The sequence below is a fragment of the Hippopotamus amphibius genome, chromosome 7 (genome assembly GCF_030028045.1).
Source record: "Hippopotamus amphibius kiboko isolate mHipAmp2 chromosome 7, mHipAmp2.hap2, whole genome shotgun sequence".
NCBI lineage: Eukaryota > Metazoa > Chordata > Mammalia > Artiodactyla > Hippopotamidae > Hippopotamus > Hippopotamus amphibius.
The window spans coordinates 109,339,932-109,358,987 of NC_080192.1; the positions used below are offsets into that span (position 1 = coordinate 109,339,932).

Here is a 19,056-nt window from a genome sequence, read left to right on the forward strand (position 1 = left end):
TGGGGAGGGCGCCGCTCCGCCCCGGACTCACCGTCAGCTCGGCCGCCACAGCGGAGGGGCGAGGGATGGGCAGGGGGAGACACAATATGGCAGAGCACCGCAGCTGCTGCCGGCGGCTTCCAGCAGCCGCCTCCGGGAAGACGCGGCAACAAGCAAGCAGCGGCAGCTGCGGTGGCGGCCGCGGCAGTACCACATCCCCCTCTCACTTGCTTCCTCCCCTCCCTTCGCCCTCCCCCGCTGCCATGGCAACGCGGCGCCAAGGAGAGGAGCCCCGCCCCTCCCTCCGGTCCCCGCCTCCAGCGACCCATCAGCGGGGGGGCTCCACGCGTCCCTCCCTGTCCCCTCCCACCTCCTACCGGAGGGCCAGGCCTGTGCCCCAGCAGGTTGCCCAGATGGCGGGTGGGGGAGGAAGGGGGATGCGGTGTCCGGGAGGGCGGGGCTCGCACGGAAGGCAGGGCCGAGAAGTTATGGGCCAGTGGGGTTTCGGGCTGAGGAGGGGCTGGGGAAGGCGGGAAAATGGAAAGGCCTCTCCTGTCCTTGGAAGGACCTATAGGAGTGCGACGGGGCGCGGCGCGGCCGCTGAGTGGCCGAGATGGGGAGGGGGCGGGGCGGGGCGGGGCGCGGCTGGGCGGAGCGAGGGTGGCCACCAGGCTGGTCCGCCAGCGGAGTCAGCGTTGGGACTGCAGCGAAGGCCCTCAAAAGCTCGAGTTCCTGTGGGTTTCCGCAGGAGCTTTCCGCCATTGGCCAGGCTTTGAAACAGCTTTAGGAACGGTAAAGCACTCATGGCAACTTAAAGTAGTATCATCCTCGCTTGACTGAAATTTTATGTGGAAACTAGGCTCAGCGTGTCTGAGGTTAAAAAAAAAGGGTTTGGGAATAAGATGCAAATTTTTATAAGCATTTGCTGAGCCCTCACTAAGTGCTATGGACTGGACCAAGTTCTTTACATGCATTGTCTTAACCATAATGCTAAAATAGCGTTGCCAGATATAATACAGTTGTGCCCAGCTAAATCTGAATTTCAGCATAAGAATGTTCCATTTGGGAAATACTTCCTAGTTTGTTTGTTTTTTTCCCCTAAATCAGCCAATAGTATCCTAACTCTTACTAATTCCCACTTTACAGATAAGGAAACTGAGGCATAGAAAAATAACCTGTCAAATAGAGGGTAAGTGACAAAACTAAGACTCCATTTTGCTGCTATCTTTTTGACCCTGATAATTAAATCTCTAAATTCCTGTATCTACATCTTCAAAAACTAGAGTAGTGATACCATCTCACAAATGCGTTGAATGAATTTTTTTTAAAGGGTACATGAAAGAGACCGGGACAGTGGCTGAGGCATAGTAGGTGCTAACAGAAATTCATTTCCTCCCTGAACGATGAATGTTAACTGTATAAGTGCCAAGCTCTAAGTATAAAGTGGGCAGAATATGAAACAAGCTGCCTACTGACAGTTAAACAAGTCAAGCTGTGGGGAAGACAGATACAGAAGAATTATAGGAATCACAGTATATAATAACAGAATGGGAGTGTTTGATCCCCTCATTCCACAGATGAAAACACTGTGTTTATATGATTTGTCCAGTCATCTACTAGTTCCATTTGTTTTTCATTACACTTTTCTGGAGGGCCTCGTAGCTGCATTCAGAGTAAGAGACCACAAGGCAAATGTACAATGTGCTTCAATTGAAGCAAGAGTTGCTTCAGTTTCTCCTTTCAGCTCAATCACTGTTGCCCCCTCATGTGGACAAATTCAAGGGGCTTTCTAGAGGAAGAGTGTAGCAGAAAGGGAGCAAAGGTAAGAAGGAAGTTTGAGAGAAGGTGGCTTTTGGAGAGTGACAGCCCCCTCAGACCTCAGTCTTGTTTTATCTCTGCTGCTCTTGTCGTGGTGGCCACCAACATAGGTCTTCACCTCCTTATAGATTATTGGATTAGTGTCTTACTTGATATTTGGAACTTTAGTTTCTATTTTTCCTTCTAATCTATTTTAAATTCAGGTGACCAAACAATGCAGCTCAACTCCAGAAGAATTACAGAATTTGAGAACTGGAAGTTGTATATACTTTTGAGATATATCAATATCATTTTGGAGCCCAGTCCATATGAAAACAAATCCAGAAAAGTGATGTAACTTGTCCATGGTCAAATATTGAATCTATTTGCATCCCCATCCATTAAGTTTTCTCTGATGGTCCTCTCTACTGACTGATTCACCCCAGAGAGGCTGGCACATTTAAATAATCTCTCTGGGTAATCTCTGCACAGGTCTCTTAGGAAATCTGTCACACTATGTTTGGAGTCCAGGGACACTTGTATACTTAGAGGCTATTTTAGAAGACTTTGAATACCTAGCAAGAAAAAGCTCTGATTAAAAATAATAATGATTCAGAGTGAGTAGCTTTTCCCCAGGAGTTTACATGAGTAAAAAGACTATGAAACCAGGATCCTGGCGTTTAAGATCTCCTGCAAAGCTTATATTCTTCTTTCTCCAAAATACTTTAAAGGGACATACCAATTAATAAACTTTACCAGAAGACAAATGCATTAGAAAATATATTGTTTAAAATGCCCTCACGTTTAGTTTGAAAAGTGATAGGAACTAAAATATACGTTTATATTTTAAATGTATTTATCATTGTATCATGTATAGTTAAGAGAAATTTTTTTTAATTTTTAAAAAAATTTTTTTAAATTAAAAAAAATTTTTTAGCTTTTTGAATTTAATTTAATTTAATTTAATTTCTTTATTTTTTATTAGCTGTGTTGTGTCTTCGTTGCTGCCCGCAGGCTTTCTATAGTTGCAGAGAGCAGGGGCTACTCTTCTTTGCAGTGCTCGGGCTTCTTCTGGTAGATTCTCTTCTTGCAGAGCATGGGCTCTAGGCTCGTGGGCTTCAGTAGTTGCGGCACATGGGCTCAGTAGTTGTGGCTCGAGGGCTCTAGAGTGCAGGCTTGGTAGTTGTGGCTCCGAGGCATGTGGGATCTTCCTAGACCAGGGACCAAACCCATGTCCCCTGCATTGGCAGGCGGATTCTCAACCACTGCGCCACCAAGGAAGCCCCCTAACAAAAGACTTTTTGATCATGAATTGATGAGTCCAAAAATGACCACTTTACCAACAAGGACTCTAGACTTCAAGCCCCTTGAGGTCAGTGATATCTTTTTCATCCTTATAGTGTAATTTCTTAGAATAGCTTTTAGAACAGAGATGATGTTCAATAGTATTTGTCAATAAAAGAAGTAACTTTCCTCAAATGATATCAAAAATAGGATACAGCATTCCTAAATATTGGTCTTTCACTTGGACCCAAAAGGTAGAATTGTGAATGAAAGTCTAATTGTTTTTTTCCCTTTAAGAATCTTTTTCAGTGTACTTCTTAAAAGCAACTACCTATGTTTAATCATATCTACATTTGTATAAGCCCTGGTATTGACAGTAATTTGGACCAATGCTTCCACTGAGAACACTAGAAAAACTTAGCAAAATGTTTAAAAAATCAATTCAAAGTCACCAGAGAGCTAAAAAGATAGGAATTACCAGGCTGTGGATCTGAAGAATAATGGAGGCCTAGGGACATCCATTTATCCATTCCGTAGAAGGTTGCTGAGAGGATGAGCAGGGATGAGGGACAGCGATTAGAATTCAGGGTGTGCTAAGGGGGAGGGAGGAGAGCTCTGTTGAAGCTTCCTTGCTTTGGACTAGAAATCCAAATGGCTACATCCTAGAAGTAAAGGGGTGACATCTCATTTTCAAAACATCTCAACCCTGAGATTGGATTAGGATAATTCCTTTGAGCTAATGCCCCCAAGCCCTTGGTGGAGGAGGCAAACTAAAATCCTACCTGGAGTAAAGTATTGATAATATCATAGTAGGCCTAAAGTCATCTCACAAACAATTTTGCAAATACAATGTCTAGTACACAATTAAAAGTAAGTCATATAAAGAAAGAAAAACAGCAGAAACAACAGAGAATAAAAACAAACCTAAAAGAGGTTCAGAGAGTAAAGTTATCAAGCATAGATTTAAAAATAACAATGCTTACTATGTATAAATAAATAAAATGCAGATGACTAGAAACTTGAAAAAAGAATCAGGGAATTCCCTGGTCGTCCAGTGGTTAGGACTCTGCGCTCTCATTGCCTAAGGGCCCAGGTTTGATCCCTGGCTGGGGAACTAAGATCCCACAGGCTGTGTGGTGCAGCCAAAAAAAAGGATCAGATGAAAATTTTAGAACCAAAAAATTCACTAACTGAAAATAAGAACTCGGTGATTGGTATAATAGCATATTAGACATAGATATAAAATTAGTGAACTAGAAGATGTCAGAAAAAATATTCAGAATGAAGCACAAAGAAGAAAAAGGGCAGAAAATGTAGAACACAGGGAAAACACATAGAAGATACAGTGTTAAAGTTTAATATACACGTAAATGGAATTCCAGAAGGAAAGAAAAGACAGTATTGGGCAGAAATAATATTTGAACGATTGAATCCCTAGCAGGATAAAAACATTTTTTTAATCAACACAATTGACACATAAACATATCATGAAAAAACAGCTAAAATCCAAAGACAAAGAAAAATCTTAAGAGCAGCTAGAGAAAATAAGAATTAACCTTTAAAGAAACAAAAATTAGGACTTATAATTGACTTTTTAACAGAACTATCTTAAGCCAGAAAATGATAGAATGATAACTTCAAAGGGCTAAAAGCAAATATTTTAAGAATGAAGGTGAAATTAAGAAATTTTCAAAATAGAGTATTTGTCACCAGCAGATTGACAGCATTCTTTAGGCAGAAGTAAATGATCCCAGTTGTTAAATCAGAGATATGTGAGGGAATAAAGATCAATCAAAATAATAAATATGTGGGTAAATCTACATGAATATTGATATTGACTATTTACATCAATAGCAGTAATGTCTTCTGTATTTAAAAATACATAGCAACAGTTTATATGTCAGAAGAGGGGAAATGGAATCAAATGTTCTAAAATCTGTACATTGTCTAGGAGAATGGAAAAAGTTGCAATTAATAATAGACTCTAAATCAAGAATATATTTTGTAATCTCTAGAATAATCCCTAAGAGAATAATGTAAGACTGTGTATTAGCCACGGTTGTCCAGAGAAAAAGAACTAACAGGGTGTGTGTGTGTGTGTGTGTGTGAGAAAGAGAGAGAGCGAGAGAGAGCGAGTTATTTTAAGGAATTGGCTCAAGTGGTTATGGAGGGGCTTGGAAGTCCAAAATCTGCAGGGTAGTCTGGCAAGCTAGAAACCCAGGGAATAGCTGCAGTTTGAGTCCAAGAGCAGTCTGCTGGCAGAATTCCTTCTTGCTCAGGGGAGATCAGTCTTTGTTTCATTAAGGCCTTCAACTGAACGGATGAGGCTCACCCACATTATGGAGGGTAATCTGCTTTACTCAAAGTACACTAACTTGAATGTTGATCTTATCTAAAAAAAAAAACCAGCACAGAAACGTGTAGAATAATGTTTGAACAAATATCTGGGCACTGTAGCACAGCCAAAATGACACATAAAATTAACCATCACACCATACAATTTCCAATATAAAAGGAGAGAGGGAATGGAGTAATAAAAGATAATCTAAGTGTAAGAAAGGAGCAAAATGACAATATAAAACAAGCAAGACAAATAGAAAGTATTTAATAAGATAGTAGATTTAGATCCAAATATATCACTAATTACATTAAGTGAAAACAGATCCTAATTTAATGAAAAAGATTTTTTTTTGGTTACCTATTGCTATGTAACAAACTACCCCCAAGTTTAGTAACTTTAAACTACCACCATTTTATTATATTTAATGATTCTGTGGGTCAGGAACTTGGCTAGAACACAAAGGAATGGCTCATCTCATCTCTGGGTGGTTTCTTCTGGGGCTAAAGCATCCCAGATAGCCTCACTCTCATGTCGGGCACCTCAGTTAGGATGACTCCAATTGTGCGTTTTGACCACCATTGGTCCAATGGTGGACCAGCTTGACTGGACCAGCTTGACTGTACAGGGCGTTGGTACTCACTATTGATTGGATTCTTTGATTTTTGTACAGATAGTTTCATGACTTCTTCCTTTCCATGTGCCTCTCCTTGTAGTCTCTCCTGGGAGACAGGCAGACTTCTTATACACAAGCTCAGGGCTCCCAAAAGGATTAGGCTTGGAACTAGCACATTGTCACTTCTGCCACATCCTACTGGACAAAGCAAATTACAGGTCCATCCCAGAGTCAAGGGGAGAGAACTATTTAAGGACATAAATATTAGGAAGTGTGGTGAACCTGGGGCCCCTAGTCCACATAACTATCTAGCATAGGCTGTCAGATTGGACAAAAATTCAAAATCCAACTACATGCTGTTTACAAGGGATATATCTCGACTGTAAGAATGCAGAAAGGTCGAAAGGAAAGTGATAGAAAAAACGAAACCATGCAATACTACCAAAAGAATGCTGGAAAAGATTAAGTAGACGCTAAAACAAAAAGTAGTACTAGAGATAAAGGGAGACTCTTCATAATGGTAAAGATTTAATTGACCAGGAAGATTTTTTAAAGTCTAACTTTGTGTTGTTCTCATAACAGAATCTGTGGTACATACAGCAAAAATCACAGAATGACAAGGAAGAATAAAAACGGGCCGTTTTAGTGGGAGATGGTAACACGCAGTTACTGATAGGCAGACAAACTTTAATAACAATAGAGGTTTGAACAACACTTTTAGCAAAGTTGAGTGTAATGGCATATTGAGTCCATTTCTATAGTCCTTTACATATGAACAAATTCATCACTCACATTATTTCTGTTTGGGCTCATGAAGCTGGAAGGGACATCCAGGGATCCTGAGCCTTCAGGCTGGTTGGAACATATCTGTACTTTACAGCTCTCCTTACCAGTGTGTACCTTTAGCTCATTCATTAAGTAAACATGTTAAGTTCCTGCTATGTGCCAGGCACTGTACTTAGCACAGAGATGAAAGCTATAGTTAAAATTACAGACAAGCAAATCAGAAAATATAATGTGGTATTGTAAGTGCAGTGATAGAGCTTTACATAAGGAGCAATAGGAACTGAGTCCTCACTCAGCCACAGATGATGCCTGAGCAGAATATAAGAATATAGAGTAGAAGTGGCAGTGTGGGGTGGGCAGTGGCACTGCACCTAGCAAGGCCTGCTTGTGGGAGAGGCAACTGCTGAAGTCAGAATTGCCAGTCATTTGGAATGTCTGGAGTATAAAAGGTTGATGGAGTTAGGGGTTATCTAGTTGCAAGAAACAGAAATTCATGCCAGCTGGCTAAAGGAAAGGAGGAACGAATGTAAAAATAGGCAGGGATTATGTGAGACACAACTGTGGAGACATAACCAACTTTACAAGAAGCCCCTGTCTCCCTTTCTCTCTCTCATCTTCTTTTTCTTTATATGTCTTGCTTCATTCTCTCCACAGATTGATTTCCCTGCTTGCTTTCTGCTTACATGTGGCCTATGACTGTCCCAAATAGTGATCCCAGCCCTCCACCACTGGCCCCCACCCAGTTTACCCAACTTTCTTGCTTAGCAACACACAGTTATTACTTAACTCAGCCTCAGGGTCCTATTCCAAATACCCAGGGGCTGTAATCTGACTGGTATTATTGCAACAAGCATGTAGATCAGGGGTCAGCAAACTACAGCCTGAGGGTGGAGGGAGGGTAGGGGGAATCTGGCTTGTCTTACGCTTTTATAAATAAAGTTATAACAGAACACAGCCACACACATTCATTTGCATATTGTCCATGACTGCTCTGGCATTTGCAAGGACAGAGTTGAGTACTTGCAGAAGAGAACCTATGTGGAGCAGAAAGCCCAAAACATATACTATCTAGACCTTTCAAGAAGTTTTCTGACCCCTGCATCAGATGGTTGAATGTGGAGACTTAGGGCTGTCTTAAAGGCTTGAGCAGGGCAATGTGGGGGTGGGGGTAGGGAAGAAGGGGGAGTCAGCTCTGGTAACAAAGTTCTGGTAACAAAGGGGATAATCACCCCACCCACCACCCCCAAAGAAAAAGGATAATGTGGAGAAAAGGCACCTAGGAAGTATTTTGAAAAAAGAACTGTCTGAATGTTCTAACACAGGAAAGAAAATAATCAGTCTAAGTACATGCTACATTTTTTACACAAAAGGTGGGAGAGTGCAAGACAGTTACTCCCTAATCTGGAGAAGTTCATTAAGATGCTAAATTTAGGAGAGCATGTCAGGGTAAATACCTATAAATAACTCACTTGTGGCAAATTTCCCAGACCCTCCATAGTTAACTCTTCCTGAGATGAACTAGCTGAAGCACAATGTTCACTGTACACACAAAGATTTTTAAATGTTTGTCCAGAAGGTTAAATATTTGCCTTTCAAAAGAGGGAGAAAGAGAGAGAAGAGACACTGAGAGAATGAGACAGATAGATGTAAAGACAGAGGCAGATAGACTGAGACTTTCAGAGCAGGGGGAAATGAAATCTAGGAAATAAAAATTTACCATTTTGGTAAACTTAAGATCATTGTGGGGAAGATCTTTCATAAGCATTCTTTTGAGTTGAGTAGAAAAACTATTACAGTTTAAACAGTCTTAGAACTCATTCTAGTCCTCGCTACGCAAAGTGTGATCTGAGCTCATTCAGCAGCATTGGCATCACCAGGGAGTTTATTAGAAGTGCAGAATCTCAGGCCAGACCACAGACACACTAATTAAGAATTGCACAGATGATTCATCTACACGTTAAAGTATAAGAAGCACTGTATTCATACAGTAGTTTTCAGAACATTCAAAGTAGAACAGTTGTGGTTTTGGTTTGTTTGAGTGAAATCTTACATGGAGCTCAACTCTATCAAATGACCAAAGTAGACCTTCTCTGGTTGCAGTTGGGTGGATACTGACAGGCAGAGAAGGACTGGAAAAGCCCACACATTTCCATCCAATGGTCCTCCAGAACACAGTGTGAAAACCACTGATCTAACAGAATGAGTGGAAGTAATATCAGAATCTTCAAGGCTAGGCTCTGTCAAACTTCCAGGCCCTCTTCCACGTCCAGCTCACTGAGAACGTCTGCTGCAATGAATTCCTGTTAGTGATGGGATATGTCCTGCCTTGAGAAAGCTGGAATCTTTAAATACTTGAAAATCACTGACTAGATCCCTTCTCTCAGCTTAAAGGTGGGGAAACTCGGGCTCAGAATGTGACCAATGAAACTCCATTAAAACACGGCCACATTTAAAACTATGCTGATTGGGCGTCCCTGGTGGCGCAGTGGTCGCGAATCACCTGCCAATGCAGGGAACATGGGTTCGAGCCCTGGTCCAGGAAGATCCCACATGCCTGTGGGCCACAACTACTGAGCCTGAGCTCTAGAGCCCTCGAGCCACAACTACTGAGCCCGCGCACCTAAAGCCTGTGCTCCACAGCAAGAGAAGCCACCGCAGTAAGAAGCCCACTCTCCACAAAGAAGAGTAGCTCCTACTCTCTGCAACTACAGAAAGCCTGCGCACAGCAACAAAGACCCAATGCAGCCAATAAATAAAGAAATTTTTAAAAAGCTACACTGACTGCTAACAAAAGAGTTTGCTATAGGTTGATGTCTGTGTCCCCCCAAATTCATCTGTTTGACCCGTAATTGCCCAATGTAATGGTTTTAGGAGGTAAGAAATTTGGAAGGTAATTAGGTCATGAGAGTAGAACCCTAAGGAATGTGGTGCCCTTATAAAAGACCCTTTGAAGCTCCCTTGCCCCTTCTGCCATGTCAGATTTCAGTGAGAAGAACCAGGAATCATATTCTCACCAGACACCAAGCTGTGGGACTTCCCAGACTCCAGAACTGTGAGAAAGAAATGTTGTTTGTAAGACACCCAGTCTGTTATATTTTGTTGTAGCAGCCGAAATGAACTGACAGGCAAATCTGAAGCATCAGCAATTCTCAGGAACAAGAAGGTACTAAAATACCATTTCCCTTCTTATGTAGCAGTGAAGTGGAGAGAGAGTGTGTGCAGTTTTGAAAAGCCCTAGACTTAGATAGGCTTAGGTTTGAATCCTGGCTCTGCTACTTCCTAGCCCAAGCAAAATAGTTCAACATTTTCTAAAAGTCTTCATGTGTAATATTTTTAAATAAACAACTGAAAAGTCAACCTACTTCAATTTTAGAAATTGCCTAAAAGGATTGCATGTGTGAAGCTGGAGAAAACTGTTTTCCTTTTCACTGCTAGAAGAGTAAAACAAATTTATCTGCAGCAACAGCCTATCTAGTAAATAGAGTTTCTTCAAAATTAAATACTGCAGTTGTGCAAATGGTTCTTGTTAAACGAGGCAAATGTTTAGGGACGGCAGAGAGTATTAAAGAGATTCCAGATTATATTATAGCAAATGCAACTTTTTGATCCACAGCAGTGTTGCATGTAGAGTCAAGCATTTTCAGTAACTATGGTCCATTGCCTCACTCTGTCTTTTTGATTGTGCAACCCCAGAACCTTAGAGTCATCCTTGACGCCTCTATTTCTCTCATAATCTCAAAATATGTCTAGAATCTGACCCCTTTCCCCCACCTCTACTGCCACCACCTTGGTCAGAACCACAGTCATCTCTCACTGAGATAACTTTAATAACTTCCCAACTCCCTGCATCTACTCTTGCAGTATTTTCTTACCACAGCAGTCAGAGTAATCCTCTTAAAATCTGTCAGTTTGTGTTACTCCCCAGCTCAGAACTACTTGATGGCTTCCCCATTTCTCTCAACATAATGCTGAAGTCCCTATAGCCCACAAAGTCTTTCATAATCTAATCCCACCACTACCACTACCACTGGCCTCCCCACTCTTTCTTGACAATGCCAGGCACACCCTGCCCTATGATCTTTGCTCTTTGCCTGGAATGTTCTGCTCCCAGATATCTGCTTAGTTAACTCTCTCACCTCCTTTAAGTCTTTGCTTAAATTTTCCTTTCTCAATGAGGCTTGCTCTGACCTCCTAATGTTATACTGAAAATTACCCCAGCCATATCCCAGGAATCCCAATCCTCTTTCCCTTGTTGTACTTTATTTTACAGCACACTAGATAGCTTATTTAATTTATTTTGCTTAAGTCTGCAATCCCCTGCCCCCACACACACTAGAATGTAAGCTTCGGAGGGGGAGCAGTCTCTGTTTTGTTCACCGACGTAGTCTAAGCATCTAGTACACTGCTTGGCATATAATACACATTCAACAAATATTTGTCAAATTAATTAATTAGTTTTTTGGTTACTAGTTTTGTGTGTGTTTGTTGCACTATCTTATTTGGACAAAGACTAAACTAAATTGACAATAATTTAACAAATCTGATAATTGCATGAATTGGGGGTTTTCCATTTTCTTTTTACTTCTGTTTTCAATTTCTTCTTCATGCTAGATAAAATCCCCAAATATCTCAACTACAACTCTATTTTAAGCTGACATGCATATTTCCTCACCTAAGAACCCATGCTCCTCATGTTGTTTAATATTGATCTATGCCATTTCCACTTCCTTTCTAGTACTGAGCCATACTCTATCTATGCGTAGAACAGAACTTATATGTCCAAATATCCATTATTTTTAGGGCTTCCTAGTCTTATGTATTGGCTGAGAGACACTCATCCTCAGGCCAGTAGTCTCGTTTGGGACTATTGCTGTTAGAACGGAGAGACTAAGAGCAAGGGTGCATAGAGGAAGATCTGGGAGTTGGCCTCTCTGTGGGAATAATGTTGACTCTCTGTTACTCCTTCCCCCGTGGGACAAGAGAAAGAAGACAAATTGGAGTGGGGACATTAATAAAATTGTGTGCTATATGCTGTGGTTTATAAAGCCCTCCCTTGGCTTCTTTACAAAATCTTCAGTAGAATCTACATTGCTTATAAGTATTTGAAGGGCGGGTTTTCTTTGGAAGTGACTTGAGTATGTTCTGATTCCTACTTCAAGGTTGACATGGGGCCGAAATGGAGGTTTCCATGGCAGGGCTACATAAAGAAAATTTTAGGTGCAGGATTAGGAGAACTAATAAAGACTTATTCAAAGTAACTAAGAGAAGTGTTGGGAAAGGGACAATAAAAATGATAAAAATTCATATAATTAGAGCCTTCCTTTTGGGTTAGAAGTCTGTCTTCCCAAAATATCTGTTTTAAATGTCTAAATGTTGCCTTCGAAGGGAGATATTGGTAGGGTCCATTCCATCTTTCATTAATACACTTGTTGAGGTTAGTTAGCTTCTTTGATAAAAAGTGAACAAAGCCCTGAAAGAAAAGGCAAAAAGAAAGTACTCATAGTTAGGATGAAACAGGAGTTTCAGAAACGTTTGGAGGCAAAGCATACTGCCAAGGAGTTTAAACAAACATTGGTACCACAGTGTATGTCCTGGGAATGGGGAGACGGCATAGTTAAGGTGCTGCTCCTTTGTGCAAGAGGCTGGATCATATTCTACTCAATTTCATCACATTTTTGCCTAATATTCTTGGCCTAAGGTTTAATGATCATGGGTATCTGCATCTCCCATTGTCTCTTTATTTCCAATGAAAACTTTGCTCTCACTTAAGTTCTCAATGACAATTTGGAGCCCTATTTTCTAAGATTGTTGATTAGGTTTATATAATATGAGGCAGATTATTAAGCCGTGAGTAGGAAGATAAAGAAATAAAAAGCACAGAAAATACTAAAAGGTCATAGGGGTCTCCTTAAATAAAGTTCTGGCTTGGGAATACAATGCACATATCATTGAAAGGTAATGAACAATAAACAATGGTAAGTAAGAGACAAGCAAACTATAGATAACTCTGGGATAGTTGGGGAAGGACTGAAGGAAAGACGGGATTTGATTGGGCATTGAAGATCTGTGAGGATTACTAAATGGAGTGTGGAAGAGAAAAAATGATATTTTAGGTGGTAGAAGAAATTGATAGTTCCCTATACTAGAGGACCTGAGAGCCTCTACAAATAGACATGTAATTGTCTGTATTTCATATGGTAGCTAAAAATCCTTAAAAGCTTTTAAGAATTTTGTACACAGTGTTTTCCCATCTGTTTCTTTATCAAAGCTGTATAATGTTTTTGGAAGAATTACCTTTATTATTTTGACTGCTTGGTATCATATCTTGACTTGAATACTGCCAGCAACAGTTTTTTCATCTAGAAAGATATTTCAACACAGCCATAAACATGTACAAACAAATATACACAGGTATTTGTGATGTCATTTTTGGCATGCTCTGGAAGTAACTATAGTTTTGGAGCAGGGCTGGTTTCTGGGTATGTGACTAGTATAATCCCATAGGACCTGGTGCTCAAAAGGCCCTCCATAGTCTCTGCTTAATAAATTTATCTTGAATTTGTGTTTTGTAAATGAAGTTGTTGGGACAATGGAGCATGTGATGGGGGCTTGAAGCCTTAACTCACACGTGGTCCCGGCTCCTGCCATCTGCTGGCTTCCCAGGATGGGTTCTCAACTACTGGCTCCCCCATGCCCTGTACCCCAAACCCTGCCCTGCCTTCCTCTTTGCCTCTGCCTAGAGTGGTGACCGGGTCATGGGGAAATGAATGAGGTGGCATTCTACCAGCACCCTCCAGCAGGGACCTGGGTTCCCGTGAGGGTGGGGTGTGTTAGTCCAGCACGCACCTGCAGCGTCTTGGGGCAGACATGACAGTAGCCATCCCTGCCCCAGGATGGCAGCACCACGGTGCATTTGGTGGGTGTCTTGGCAGGGGCAAGCTCTCACTCCCTCCATCTGGGTACCAAGTGCCTCTTGGAGTAGAGGTTGCAATCCTTTGAGGATTGCCTGTCTGTCACCAGTTAGGGTGGTGGGCCATGGGAAGGGAGGTTGACTTCCTGCCCCCGCCCAGGGCACAGTGCATAGGTCCTGCAGTTGGCAAGAAGTGAACTTGGCAGCTGGTGGATGGTGAGTGGACACATTTGTGGGATGGTGCCTTTGAGCACAGCCTTGAAAGTATCCCCATGCAAGGAAGCAGGACATTAAGTAGCAAATAAAAAACATCATGATGAGAGAGAAGAAGAAAAAAACATGTTTTCTATTTTGGTATCTTTAATATTACAGTACATTGGCACTTTTTCTGCTTTTTGAATAAGGCACTATATTTTCATTTTTCACCGGGCCCTGCAGATAATGTGGCCGGTCCTGTCTGTATGCATTCTGCTTCTTTTCCTTTCCAAGTAACAGGTTATAACATCAGACATAGTGATGTGTCTTCCATTAATGAAAATAAGCCAATTTTTACAACATGTAGTATTATTAATCTTCAATTACCTTTGCTGGGTTTAGCAAAGGGGAAGCAATTTTTCCCAAACCCGTAAGAATCACTGTATCGTTAAATTCTTTTATTGTATGATTTAAAATTAATAAGCAGGGAAGAAAATTTAGTAGTTGTCAGTAAAATTTCATTTTAAATTGCAGTTACTTCTTTTCAGGATGTTCTTGATATCCAGCAATCATGATATAAAATGTTGCTCCTGTATAGATACATTCCATAGGAGAATTCATTTTCAGTTCTGAGGCAGTCGTCTTCTAAGAATAAAATAAGCATTAAAAATAATTGAACCTTTGAAATATGCATTTGCTGTCTCTTCTTTTGTTAGGAAAGTGGTATAGCTTAGTAGAAAGAACCCAGGATTCTGAGATAGAAGAAGAAAATGGGCAAGTTATTTAACTTTTCTGGTTCTCAATTTTATCTCTGTTAAATAAAGACCTTCAAGTAACTAGAAAATTTCTCAGGTTTCTTCCAACCCTGGAATCCAATTTTTTTTTTTTTTATAAATTTATTTATTTACTTATTGTCTGTGTTGGGTCTTTGTTGCTGCACACGGGCTTTCTCTAGTTGTGGCCAGCAAGGGGCTACTCTTCATTGTGGTGTGTGGGCTCCTCACTGCAGTGGCTTCTTTTGTTGTGGAGCATGGGCTCTAGGTGTGCGGGCTTCAGTAGTTGTGGCTCACGGGCTCAATAGTTGTGGCTCATGGGCTCTAAAGTGCAGGCTCAATAAGTTGTGGTGCATGGGCTTAGTTGCTCTGTGGCACGTGGGATTTTCCTGGAGCAGGGCTCGAACCCATGTCTCCTGCGTTGGTAGGCGGATTCTTATCCACTGTGCCACCTAGGAAGTCCCTCCAATGAAGACTGGATAGCATACTTTAAACACACACACACACTCTCACACATACACACCACACTGTTTTTTTTTTTAAATAAATTTATTTATTTATTTATTTATTATTTTATTGGCTGTGTTGGGTCTTTTTTGCTGTGCCCGGGCTTTCTTTTTAGTTGCGGTGAGTGGGGGCTACTCTTCGTTGTGGTGCGCGGGCTCCTCATTGCTGTGGCTTCTCTTGTTGTGGAGCTTGGGCTCTAGGCGCGTGGGCTTCAGTAGTTGCAGCACATGGGCTCAGTAGTTGTGGCTCACAGGCTCTAAAGCACAGGCTCAATAGTTGTGACGCACGGGCTTAGTTGCTCCGCGGCATGTGGGATCTTCCTGGAGCAGGGATCAAACCCATGTCCCCTGCATTGGCAGGTGGATTCTCAACCACTGCGCCACCTAGGAAGACCTCACACCACACTATTTGAATGAGTACTACTACTATTAAACCATCTTTAATCACTATGGGTCTTGGAACATATTTGCATGAAATGAATAGAAATGTCCTGAATTTAATCAAGTAAAAATTCCTTTTTCTTTTTGAGAAATTGTGTTGTGTAGAACAAGAATGTATAAAATACACATGTATGAATACATATTAAAAATAACTATAAAGTAACCAGCACCCAGACTAAGAAATAGAAAACTGCTATACCTTAGAAGCCCCTTGTTTGCACCACTGAACACATTTCTCTCCCTCCCCTGCAGAGGTAACTATTATACTCCTTTTCTGAGAAAATCATTCTCTTATTCTTTACAGATTTTACCATCTATATAGGTGCTGTTAAATAATATGTTATTTTTAAAGGAGTTGTGTTATAAAAATAACATTTTGCAGCTCTCAGAGAAACAGGGAACAACTAAGCCAGAGGAAGGACAGGAATCAATACATTTTGGCACCCTCAGTATCAAGATTTAGAGACCTTTGTTCTAGTGCTCTACCAATTAATGTGCCTCAGCTATTAAAGTATTGAGATAGAAAATCTTATTGGATGAAATGGATTTTTTTCTCCTTAATCAAATGTCTACCTCTGATCCAATCCACCATGGCTGGGGAGACTGCAACATGGTAGAAAAAGGGCAGCCACCATAGTCCCAGTCAGTGTTTATTCAAAGGTTATATACACTGTTCAGGAAATAGCTAGATATGATGAATAATTCAACCAAAGATGATGTCACTTTAAACAAGTCTAAACTACCATTGGTTTTATTTTCTCATCAATAAATACTGTATTTCACATTCTGCTAAAAAATATCTTTGGATCTCTAAGAGAAAAAAATGCTAACCTTAATTCTGTTAATTGGGCATAGGAATAATTTTCCCCCTTTATTATTTTATTTAATCATTACTGGATGTTTCTTGGGTGTCTGTGTTGCCACTTAATGGAGAAATTCATTGAATTTTACCCATTGCTGCTCTGCATTGGGCTTGTGCTCTCCAACCAGGACCAAATCTTCTTCCTTTCCCAAACCAATTAAGAATATCAAATTCCACTTGTTCAATAACAAATGTGATGGAATGAAATGCATTCTTTTCTTTTTACCACACAATTTTAAACATAAATTGTGTATTAGCGGTGCAGATCATTGATTCTACCCATCCTCTATTCTAAAAGATTCTGAATCTTGCCATCTCTCTATTGCCATCACAATAGAGCCCTTGCTGGCCTATTTGTACTATGTGATCCCAACCGTCCCCTGGACTTAGGCAAGTAAGCAATGGGCAGACACTTGGCTGGCCCAAGGAGATTCACCCTATTTTGTAACTAAACCAATCAAATTCTCCTTTTTGAACATTTGAGAGAGGAGACACAAAAACCTGGGGGGTGGTTAGCTGCATCACTTTCATAAGGGAGCTGGAAAGAGTGACTGCCCTGTTCCCATCCTTGCTTTCTCCTTAAATTCTGTGAGATCAGCATTTCTTAAATCACAGATCGAGAGTATAATAAACACTTGAACTAATTTGAGTAGGTTACTTGAAATAAAACTTGCTCTAAAACAAATAGAAAAAAAATTTAAATATTTTTTCCTTTAAAAAACACTGAGTTATTTCCTAAAACTGTAGTTCTCAAACTTGAGTGTGCATCAGAATCAGCTGGAAGCTTGTTAAAGCACAGATTGCTGAGTCCCATCCCAGAATTTCTGATTCAGTATGTCTGGGATGGGGGTGGGGCATTATAATTCACATTTCTAACAGGCTCCCAGATGATGCTGATATTCTTGGTCCAAGGACCACTCCTTGAGAAATAATACCCTAGAAATAATCATCTAAGATGACCATAGCTAACGACTTTTTTTTTAAAACCAAAAATTAAGATTCTTCAAAAGAGTGCAGTAGTTATGAGTTCGTACCCTGGATGAAGCCAGATAACCTAGATGCAAATCCTGGCTCTGCCACTAATAAAGTGGGTGCACTTGGGCAAGATACTTAACCTTTCTGTGCCTCTTCATCTGTAAAGTAGATAGTGTAATAGATAATATCAATAGGCAGCCTAGCACTGTACAATTCCAGGAATCCCATTCATATAGACTACAATGTGAATAGCATTACCTAGAATTGTGCAAAGGTGTTATCCTGTTAGGAGTACTTACTCATGGAGTTGTGATGATTAAGATCATTGTAAAGATTAAATAAAGTGGAATGCATATGAAAGGTTTAGAACAGTGCCAGCACATGGTAAGGGTTCATTAGGTGCTAACTGTTAGAAAATGGTCCACATTCTGTATGTTTCTATTATTTGACATTCTGAAAAGGCAAAATTATAGAAATAGAAAGTAAATTAGTGGTTACGTAAGGCTGGGGAAGGTGGGGAAAGGGGAATTTTTGGAGAGTGATGGACATGTTATAAAAATGGATTGTAGTGATAGCTATACAACTCTATATATTTACTAAAAATCATGAAATAAGTACAAAAAAGATGGCATGGGATACAAAACAACTAGCCTGTACTTTTCAGAAAATGTCAGTATCATGAAAGGCAGAGATATTATGTCAGATTAAAATAAACTAAAAAGGCTGACAACCAACTGTAATGCATGATCCTGGATTGGATCCTGAATGTGGCAGTGGAGGGCATGGGAGAGATGCCATAAGGACATTATCAGGGAAGTTGGAGAAATTACATGTGGACTGCAGATTAGATAATAGTGTTGTATCAATATTAAACTTTCCAAATAATTGTCCTATGGTTATGTAGGAGAATGCCCTTGTTCTTTTTTTTAAAAAAATAATTTTATTTATTTATTTTTAATTTTATGGGCTGCATTGGGTCTTCGTTGCTGTACACGGGCTTTCTCTAGTTGTGGGGGGGGGCACTACTCTTCATTGCGGTGTGCAGGATTCTCCTCACGGTGGCTTCTCTGGTTGCGGAGCACCAGCTCTAGGTGCATGGGCTTCAGTAGTTGCAGTTCATGGGCATACCCTTGTTCTTAATAAATATATGCTCTTTAGGGATAAATTTGCATGTTTTCTGCAACTACCTCTCAGTTGGTTCAGGAAAAAAACTGTATGTATAAAAAGAATGTTGAGGAGTGAGAGCAAATGTAATTAATTATTAAAATTGGTGAATAAGGGTGAAGAGTACATGAGAGTTTTTTGTACTGTTCTTGTAACTCTTCTGTAAGTTTAAAATTATTTCAAAATAAAAAGTTTAAAAACAGAACAAATCTTTGAATGAAATTCTCCCTCTGTCCCTTGGCTTCCAGCCAGGATCAAATACAACTACCAACACAAACAGAAAAACCAACTGAAGAAAAAAGGAAACAAATGATTTTTGATTTATTACTTATCAGGTACTGTTTTTCTGTTTCATTGAATTCTTTTAACACACTTGGAGCACTGGTTCTTGACCTCATCTGTACATTACAATCACCTAGGCAGTTTTAAA

The 19,056-nt window shown here is 40.4% G+C and overlaps 1 protein-coding gene and 1 long non-coding RNA gene across 3 annotated transcripts in view; one reads left to right on the forward strand and one right to left on the reverse strand.

Moving 5' to 3' along the window:
* FOXN2 (forkhead box N2) overlaps window positions 1–215 on the reverse strand; it is a 58,875-nt gene extending 58,660 nt beyond the window's left edge. For both annotated transcript variants that reach the window (XM_057743147.1, XM_057743150.1), the window contains exon 1: window positions 32–215. The gene's annotated coding sequence lies outside the window, so the exon portion shown is untranslated. The remainder of the gene's footprint in view (window positions 1–31) is intronic.
* A 452-nt stretch (window positions 216–667) lies between these two features.
* LOC130857274 (uncharacterized) overlaps window positions 668–19,056 on the forward strand; it is a 146,044-nt gene continuing 127,655 nt past the window's right edge. Inside the window, exons 1-2 of the long non-coding RNA XR_009054792.1 lie at window positions 668–771; window positions 1,126–1,168. This is a non-coding gene — a long non-coding RNA (uncharacterized LOC130857274). The remainder of the gene's footprint in view (window positions 772–1,125; window positions 1,169–19,056) is intronic.